Raw genomic sequence first — 9,587 nt, forward strand, 5'->3', positions numbered from 1 at the left:
AACTCACCATAGCAAATGATACCGCCACGTCACTTCACGCATTGTTTACGAAAGTTCGCCGCTGACGTCAAAAGACGGAAGTCTCGCGCTATCGAACCGGAAGTGATAGTACTGAACAGCGTGTCGAGTAACGCAATTTTCCGAAACGCTTGTTGAAAATCGCATCAATTCATTTCCTTAAAATCACGAAATAGTTAAAACTTGATTGTGGACTATTCTGGGAAACGGAAAGGCTTTTTTAATCGTTTTAGCCACGATTTTGTGACAACTTTAGTGTTTGCTTGGCAGAAGTCATTTGTATGCATTCTTGTGAATTCTTGGCCGTATCGAAGTAACAGCCTACATTTTAAAATGTAAATGACTTTGATCCGTGGTGGAATAAAATAAAACCGAGTTAAATATGTTCAGCTAATGTGAAATAACTGTTTTAAAGACAAGGTGAGGAGTTTGAAACGCTAAATTTGATGTGTCAAAAAATTCCGAGCTAACATCGAGTCTAGGCAGGGTAGTTGAGACCTAAAAGTGACCTCTTAGATGTGGCATTTCAGCTCAAGTTATTCTACGACGAGAATCACAATGAAACTGCCACATCTAAAATTCTGAATTCGATATTTTAGTTTAAACCGGAAAACATAGCAGAACTGTCAATTGACATATATCAGTGTTATTGTTGAGTTCTTACCTTTGTGCGGTAAACGATGGTCTGTAAGTCCAGGACGCTTTTGTAGGCCGCTTTACGATACAACACTGACTAGACAACATCAAAATTTATCATATTCGTCCCGCGCCGACACGGCAATGAAAGACGACACGTGACTTCTTTCCCACTTGGGCCCAGGCTATGGTAGGTGAGGATTTTTTTGTAAGAGGTATGTTTGGGTATTACGTTACAAAACGCCGAAACGATACGAAAGTAAGTCACGACATGTGTGTGACTAATGTCTCATCGTTTCTTTCGAAAATTTTGGACTTCCACTACATTTTGTCAGGTTGGCTTAAAAATTTTCCGGCACCCATAAAAATATTTTTTCCGCAGTTATGTCAGTTACCGTAGAATTCCGGGACGATTAAATGGCCGAGAGGGCCACACAGGACGTTAGGAGAGACTATGGCACAATTGTTGTTTTTTCGGTTCTCCCGTAGGCTTTTGGAGAGGTGGGCAGGGGGGTGTACTAGGAACTCACTCGAGGTGTATAAAACAGTAATTTTAACCCCCCCCACGGTAGTACGAGGCGACACTTGTGTTGGACAATTTATTTTGCCGATATTTCGACTAGTCAACTATTCTTCTACATTGCCAGAGCTGGAGTGGGATATAATTTAACGGCTCCTAAAATTTTTAAATTTTAAAGTATATAAGTGGATAATACGTAACACGATAGCATATAAGGAAAAAGCATAAAATACAGCGTCGAGGGTTAATATATACAAGTATAAAGAAAATACACGCACTAATAATATATAAAAGATGAAACGGAAAAGGGGGGAGGGGGGGAAATCAAAAAATAAATAAAATCATGAAAAATAATAATAAACTAGGAGCTAACTTTCATATAACAGACTTCTCAAATATATAAGATATCACTGTTCAGAGCGTCTATTGAGGATGTTAAACGGTAATTCAGTCAAACAGTTACTCAGACGGTAATTATCCCTCACATTCCCCGTCCCCTCCGTTTTTTCAACAAGAACGAATTTTAAAGTTGGGCACGTTCTCCCCAATACACGCGAGAAAACTTGCACAGAATTGCGTGAAGCTAGACTTTGGTTACCTGGTTTCTGGAGAAGAGGTTTCGGAAATAGACGATTATATATCTGGCTCCGCGAGCGGGCATGATGAGGTAAATAAAAACTGATGTTAAAATAAAACGGTTTGTTAGATTTTTTCAAAAAATCTAGACGTTTCGGCGATGCTGCCTTGGACTACTGATGAAGGCAGCATTGCCGAAACGTCTGGATTTTAATCCATCAAAGCGTGTTATTTTAACATTTTCCATTTTCTATAATTCAGAACGCTGCGCAGGACTGATATTCAAGATGACCTCTTTAAACTTAACTCGTACTGATATTAACACAAAGGATGGCTGCCAGTTTCGTTGTGTTGTTGGGTGTTGTGTGGTGGGTGTGTGTGGGGGGGGTAATAAACCCTGCGCTGTTATTGGCTACCAGAGGGGGCAAGATGGGCCTTTTGCTGTTGTTGCTGCCGTTGTTGTCGGCCATATAATAAATCCTTTATTGACCAATATTTTTCGGCCAAGTAGCCTCGTTCTATTTCTGCGTGTTTATGGACCTTGACTTCGTCTTAGACCATAAACACGCAAAAAAAAAAAAAAATTGGCCAATATCCCGCCACCTTGACCTCACACTTGGTCAATAACCCATATTTCAGTACTACTATTTAAAGTGCTAACCCTTCCGGGGAGCAAGAAACAAAAGAGAAGGAACGGATAGAAAGTGAATTGGTCACGGAAATTTTTTGAAGCGTGTTTTTCCACAAAAAATCTGATGCTGATCGACGGAGTACGTGTTTTACTGATCAGTTAATTTTTTTACTATAAAGATGACGAATCTTAATTTGAAGTAAATCCCGAGAGCGCACCCAAGGCAGAAAACCTGAAAACATTGTCATCTTTCCTCGTCCTGTACACGTTCATGTCGTTTTAGACTGGATTTAAGAACAATTTAAGAGCTTTTCAGGCTCAAATTGAAGAAAAAAAATAATGTTTTAGTGGTGGCAAACGGTTGCGGATACATTGCTGCAGACACAAAATTTGTATCCGAGACACAAAAAATGTTTCTGATATCAGTCAGAAAAATTTTGTGTCCGCAACAAATGTTTCCCCATTTGTGCGGCATGGACACAAACACAAAACATTTGCTTTGTGTCCCGCTCGTTTGACCAACCAAGAAATACACTTTGTACTCGTTTGCCACCACCTTTCTAGACGTTCTTATACAAAAGAGTGTAAAACTGATCATATGATTGAGGAGATTATCGCCCTCAATTTCCAGTTGATAGAAGAGGTCTGATCAGTGCAAAAACAATACATGTGTGAAATAAGACAGTATTATCAGTGTTACGAAGAAATAGGCTTCAGTGGGCTATCCGGAATTGAAGAACCAAAACACAAGGAAAATAACTAACCGCTTTCGCTTATAAAATCGATTACAAAATTAACTATCGATCTGGCGAAGTTTTATTTGCTCTTTACAATGTATTTACATTCAATTTGTCTTTACGCACGCGGTCACGCGACCCACATAAATATAAACTAAAGCGGATAAACGATAAACGTGATCGCAAGTTAACCAGAAACGTCTCTCATATTCTTCTCTGTGTCTTATTTCTTTGTCTTTTGTCATTTATTTTGGTTATCACGACAATAAAACTGGCTAACATTTAGTCTAATTAACTTGTTGTTAAACCTCCACTTCCGCCGATCTAGCATTTTCTGGCAAATGATTACAGGAAAACCCCCGCCAATATTTGCCTTTTATGGGTGACTAAATAACACCCTCATGGGCGGTACGTACGAAGTTTGACGCATCATTTGCAGCATTTGAACTGATACTTCATACAGTTCGGAGCCTGAACGAGAACACGAAAGATCTTTGACGTTTGAGGAGCAATTCAGTGCCCATAATCGAAAATTCCGCACAAGAGAAGAAGGTCAAGGTTCTTGTTTTTGTCTGAAGAATGGAGCAGTCGTACGAAGAATGCTGCTTCGCCGATGACGAATCCGACTCTAGTGTACGTTCGCTGGGCCGTGACGACATTCAAAATGAACAGCGATTTGGACAAATTCGTCAAGATATTGTAGAATCTTCGGCAGAGAACGAATGTGTTTTTGACACGGAATGGGCTCTAAAGAGAAGATACAGTCTGTCTTCGCTCCTTTATTCTCGATTTCTGCTACGCTTGGAGGGTAAAATGAGAAGTGCTCTTGGCTAGAGTTGTTTGGCCCGATGACGGCTTGGTTATTATCATAATACCCGTCAGAAATACGCAATTTAAAAACATGCCTGCGAAGTTATGTTCTTTCAACATGAGGTTTTGTTCTTTAAAGTGCGTAAAAGGATTATTTTGAGAAGATATTACATTCATCACTAACTGATCAGTCTTGGATCATATGATCTATGAAATGACGATATTCAGTGAGAAATTTTTGCCGCGAAACCGCGAGAAATATCTTTGATGTGTCAATTTACTCAACAACTCAAGATACAATACAGGCATAAAGCCAGCGTCGGAATTAAAGACAATGGACGAACGTATATCATCATGACTGATAAGTACGGAAGAAAGACGCTAAATATTGTGGTTATGAAAAGTTTCCATTTATATCTCTTGTCAACGAAGCTAAATTCTTAATTTTCTACCGTCTGCGGAAGTTAAACCGAAGTCTATTACCGAGAAAACATCTTCAAAACAATTAACTCCGGGGAAGTGACTATCGACTGTGGACAAAGATAAATGACAGTGTATATAGCAAAATGTTGAATGAGTTGAATCGTCTGTATAGGTTATTTTGAGGGAAGAAGACTATTTTTATACCAGTAACTAAAAATCTCTTATGCCGTTCCCCCCCCCCCCCTTCCGTTCTTGTAAATTTCACTTTCATTTTCACTTTATTTGTTAAGCCGTTCCCCCCATCCGTTCATGTAAATTTTACTTTCATTTTCACTTTATTTGTGTGAATGCTGTAACATAACGTTGAATTGACCCATTTTGATCTGAGGATCCCTTGTTTACACATCTGAAATTGAAGAATAAAGTGTATGTTTAAATTTATTAAAATAACTGTCTTATCATACACCGGCATTTATTTATATAATTGCCTCCTGGCATGATATCTTGCCAAAGCTCGGACTTTTTCCTCTCAGATCCTTATATAGCCAGCTTTTTTACTCGACCCTACTCAGTTTTAAATTTGTAGCACTATAAACGCTTTTTCGTCTTCCTCCCGATTCTAAAGTAGCGTTTTCGTTGCGCACTGGATAAAAACAAAAATCAAGATTACGAAATATTCTAAGGACATGTAACTCCAAAATTACCATGTCACACTGATTTCATACGATGCGGCGCGAATTACAATAAAACGCCTGGGGGATATTTACAGATCTTAGTCGTAGTATAAAATTATTTAAGATAAGTTGGTGGATATTCACTAAAGATATACTAAATACGGAGAGAAGAGGCACTCATAAAGATTGGCAACTGATTTTGTGCGAGTTTCGAAGCGGATTTATATTTGTCGTTCGCGGAAGCTGTATCCTTTCATTATGCTCGCAAGCAAAAGAAACGAAGGAAAAGGCATTAGAAAGTAGCAATGTAACCATCAAACTTGTCATAAAAGATAAAGAGTAATTGCTGGATAAGCATAAAAACCGCCTCTTGAGTTAAAGGAAAGTAGTCTTCCGGAAGCAGGTGCCAAAATAAAAGATTGTGATGTGCAATAGACACCGTAAAACCCCCTCGCTTTAGTTTTGTTTACGACAATAGAAAACCTCTGGTTGGGTTTTCAGTTTCTTGATGTCATACGTGGTACCAAGAATTTCCTTCTTCTTTTATTTTTTTAGTTTACGTTGCGTGTTTTACTTTCACTTTCTTAATTAATTATAGCAAGTCGGGGTTTTCAAAGTTTGTTTCGTACTTTCTAGACTGATTAGATCCTTATCAACCAAACATTACGCATTTGCTGGCATGGCTGTGATGATCCCAGACTACGACTCATGCCATAAGTGAATCAAAATTCATTTGCATGCATATACGTTTAAGTAAAACTTTAAAATGCAGCCTTAAATATTTTAGTAAGGTAAAAAAAATATTTTTCAAGGCTGACAGTCCCTAGCCTGCGTCGCTCGCGCGCGAGAACAACCGCCAACTATAACGCAGACTGTAATACATACTAATTCAACTTTTTACTGACTTTTCTACAAACAAAATGCAAAAATACTAGTACTGAAATTACTTTGTATCGGGATTCATCATCATCATCTTATCATCATGGAAGATTATCAGTGCTCTTCTCAAGAGCGGTGTAATTACACTCTTTTTAATTTAAAGAACGCGTAAAATTTGGTCGAGCCTGAGGATGTTCTTATTTTAATCCATATACATTTTCTTAAATTTTGAGGAAAATCCCCGAAAATCTCAGCCTCAACGTTCTTATAAAAATGGTTCTTATAGAAAAAGAGTATAATTAACTGAGTAACATCTTGTATATCTTCAGTGTGGGTTATATTCTAGCCTGGTTAATAGTTGTAGTTTGAAAAAGCCTCTTGCAGTTAGACTTCTGGCGAAGGAGAACTCTAAGGGCCCATTTACATGGAAAGAGGATGATCCTAGTGCTGGGCCCTTTAAGATAGTGGTTTCGTTACTCAGAATTGGTTTTATTATTTTTGTCTTTCAAGGAAGCAGTTTTTTTTCCAAAACGGCGAGGTTTTGTTTAGCCAGCCTTCATGACCGTTTAAACTTATAGAAAAATTCGTCTTTTCGTAAACAATTATTTAGTATGACTGAGTTACAAAGCGGTTTTTTCGAACACACTTTCCCACACTCTCTATGAACGTGTCAATAAAATACAATGCATACACTTAAGGTAGCCAAACAAGCTTCCACTCTTTTCCTTCAGTCTTTTTTTTTTCGATGTTTCGAGATGTATAGTAAATACTAGCTCATCATAACTGAAAATTTTAATTGAGTGGATTATTTTTAGGCCGCAACGACTTGTGAAAATTGTTTACTTTTATGAATTCAGTTGTGGTGAGATAAATTTTAAACTATTGCAGGCTAGCTAAAAAACTTTCCAACAGATTACTCAATTTGGCTTTACTCTTTTTGTCTTTCAGAAAAGCAGTTTTTTTTTCCAAAAACGGCGTGGTTTTGTTTATATTCAACCTTTATGACCGTTAAAACTTGTAGAAAAGTTTGTCTTTCCGTAAACAATTAGCATGACTGGGTTACAAAGCGGTTTTTTAAACACACTTTTTGAACGTGCCACCAAAATATGCATGCAGTTTAGGTTGCCAAACAAGCTTCCATTCTTTTCCTTCAGCTTTCATTTTCCCAATGTTTCGAGATGTATGGTAAATACTCATCATAACTGAAAATTTTAATTGAGTAGATTATTTTTAAGGCCGCAACGACTTGTGTAAATTGTTTACTTTCTGGAACATTCAAGCTCTTTGAAGGCTAATAACCGTAAGAAAAGAATACTGTTGTTATGCTAATTTTACACTGAATCTCTTTTATATCGTATCCGACTGTTATCTTTTGTCCTTGTTTCTTTGTTCTGCGCAAAAACTTTACTGTTCGGCGCATTACAACGACACGTAATTTTAACACGAATCATGAAAAACATCAACGCAAGCACACAAGTTAGCGACCAAGATTACCTACCGGATGACGAAAGTTCTGGGGATGACGACTACGGAGAGGTGACTGCAGCGAAAGATAAAGAACTCAAAAGTGGAAAATTTGAATCGTCAAGACGAAATCTGGATAATGAGTTTGTGTTTGACAAAGAGTGGGCGTTCAGAAGAAAGTGTTCGCTACAATCTCTACTCTCCGCAAGACTTATGACTTCGTCTTACCAAACTAAGAAATTAGAGTTGCCCCGTCAGTTGACTTGCCATCGGCGCAGCGAGTGGGGCGCAAAGGAGAGCCCCATGTCCTGTAACGGCGCAGATAAGGTGTGTAAACATTGCAAAGGCCAGAGTCTCAGTCAAAACAAGAAAAAGCAAAACGACACAACAGAATGTAAATCACACACTACGGAGTCTTGTAAATCAAGGCACAGGGCGAAGACTGTGCCGTAAAATCCCTGAAAATGCCGACTGAAGGCTTCAGTGTTTTTGCTCAAACGGCTCTTGCAACAAGAGACTGACCTCAGGGAATAAGGGTAGCGACAATTCAGTCTGAGTTGTTCTTCCACGTTACTGGTTATTACATTTATTCAGTCTGGAGAACACAGAAAACAAAATAGCTACCAACTGGTAATGTTCCAGAAGGCCAGAGAACGATATCTCGAGGTCTAAAATTGCTTCCGTGAAGCACGCGTCATCCGCGCGTCAGGCCTGAAAGAACCATCTCTTGGGACAGTACCAGTGCAGTTGGCACTACCACTGAAGGACTCTAAGCGCTAACATTTCAACATCCTACGTAGCACTTATTGGAAATTTTGCTTTATCTGAAGGCAGGAGGAAAAACCTGACGCCGAGATACATCGCGACGAATGCTTATGGGGAAGAAATAAAATTCACTTGGTACCATGCATTGCTGGTGGGGTAGCGCTAGGTCCGCTAGCGTACTACAAGAGTTCTCTTACAATCTAGTGCTTGACTAACACGAATTCTTTTTACAAAATATCTCAGCAATAATCTATGATCGAATTATCCTTTCTTTCGCGGAAAGTGGCAGAACCTGAACGCACAGGTTTCCCCGGAAACAATGCGCTGATGGTGGAATTTTAATAGTTCTGGCAAGTTCCAAGCTAAATTTCCTTAACGTGCATCGTTTTCTACGTGACCTTACTGGATATAAACAATATTATTTCTTAAAGAAATTAAACAGAACAGGGGTCCCAAGGGTCCAAAGTTAATCCACCTTCCAGTGTCCTATTAGACTTTGACGTTCTTAGATTTATCTCGAACAATGGCTCATTTGTCTACTTCACAGCCGTTGTCATGCAACGCCGAGAACACTTTTCCCTAACTAGGAGAGGAGCGTTGTGTGAACACTGTCACACAACGCTCGTTCCGTTACTACGTCTCCTTGCGGATAAGAAAAGTTCTTCTCTATGCGAGTCTAAATCTGCTACTAGCATAAAACTTTCAACTCAATGAATGTTAAAAGCTAACGGAACAATAATTTCATCTGTCAGTGAACAATCATAAAACATTTTCTCAGTTAATTGTAAATAGGTATAGCAAGTAGGTAAGTAGGGCAGGCATAGATTGATCTCATCTATCATCAGAAGCTATCATCATCGTTAGTTTACCTGTCTTTATTGTGCACACATTGTACAATTTTTTCGGAATACTGTAATTTGCATTTGATCATTTGCCATTTTCAATATAAATTTCTATTTTATTTTTTGAATTCTTTGGGTAAATTTTTCCCAGAATGTAATGCACAATTTGCAGTATTGAACATAGCCCTCAACACAAATTTTCTTTGGGTCTATCACACATTCTTCCTTCAATTGGAAGGAATACATCATGAGCCTGAAGAGGGTCTGCATTGGAAGCTACAGTTGAATCTTAATAACTCGAACCCTCAATTACCCGAACCTCCTGCTAACTCAAACCTTTTACGATAGGTACCCTCCAAGTCATTTTCTTACTAATTTTACCCTCGAAAACTCAAACCCCTGATTTCCCTTGAAGGTTTGGGTTATGGAATTCAACTGCAAGCGACCATCAAAATTTGACAAACAAAAGACAGAATGCCTCAGGAAATTTTGTGAAGCCATCATTTTCTTTATTGCCTCCTCTCCTCACCCCCTGTCCTAACCTCTACTCTAGGCAAACCTGAGGGATTGTAAAGGGCATATGGTGAAGCAATCTTTGATTTTTCCCATTTG

This window comes from Oculina patagonica, chromosome 1 (assembly GCF_052425735.1).
Source record: "Oculina patagonica isolate OP01 chromosome 1, crgOcupat, whole genome shotgun sequence".
Taxonomy (NCBI): Eukaryota; Metazoa; Cnidaria; class Anthozoa; order Scleractinia; family Oculinidae; genus Oculina; species Oculina patagonica.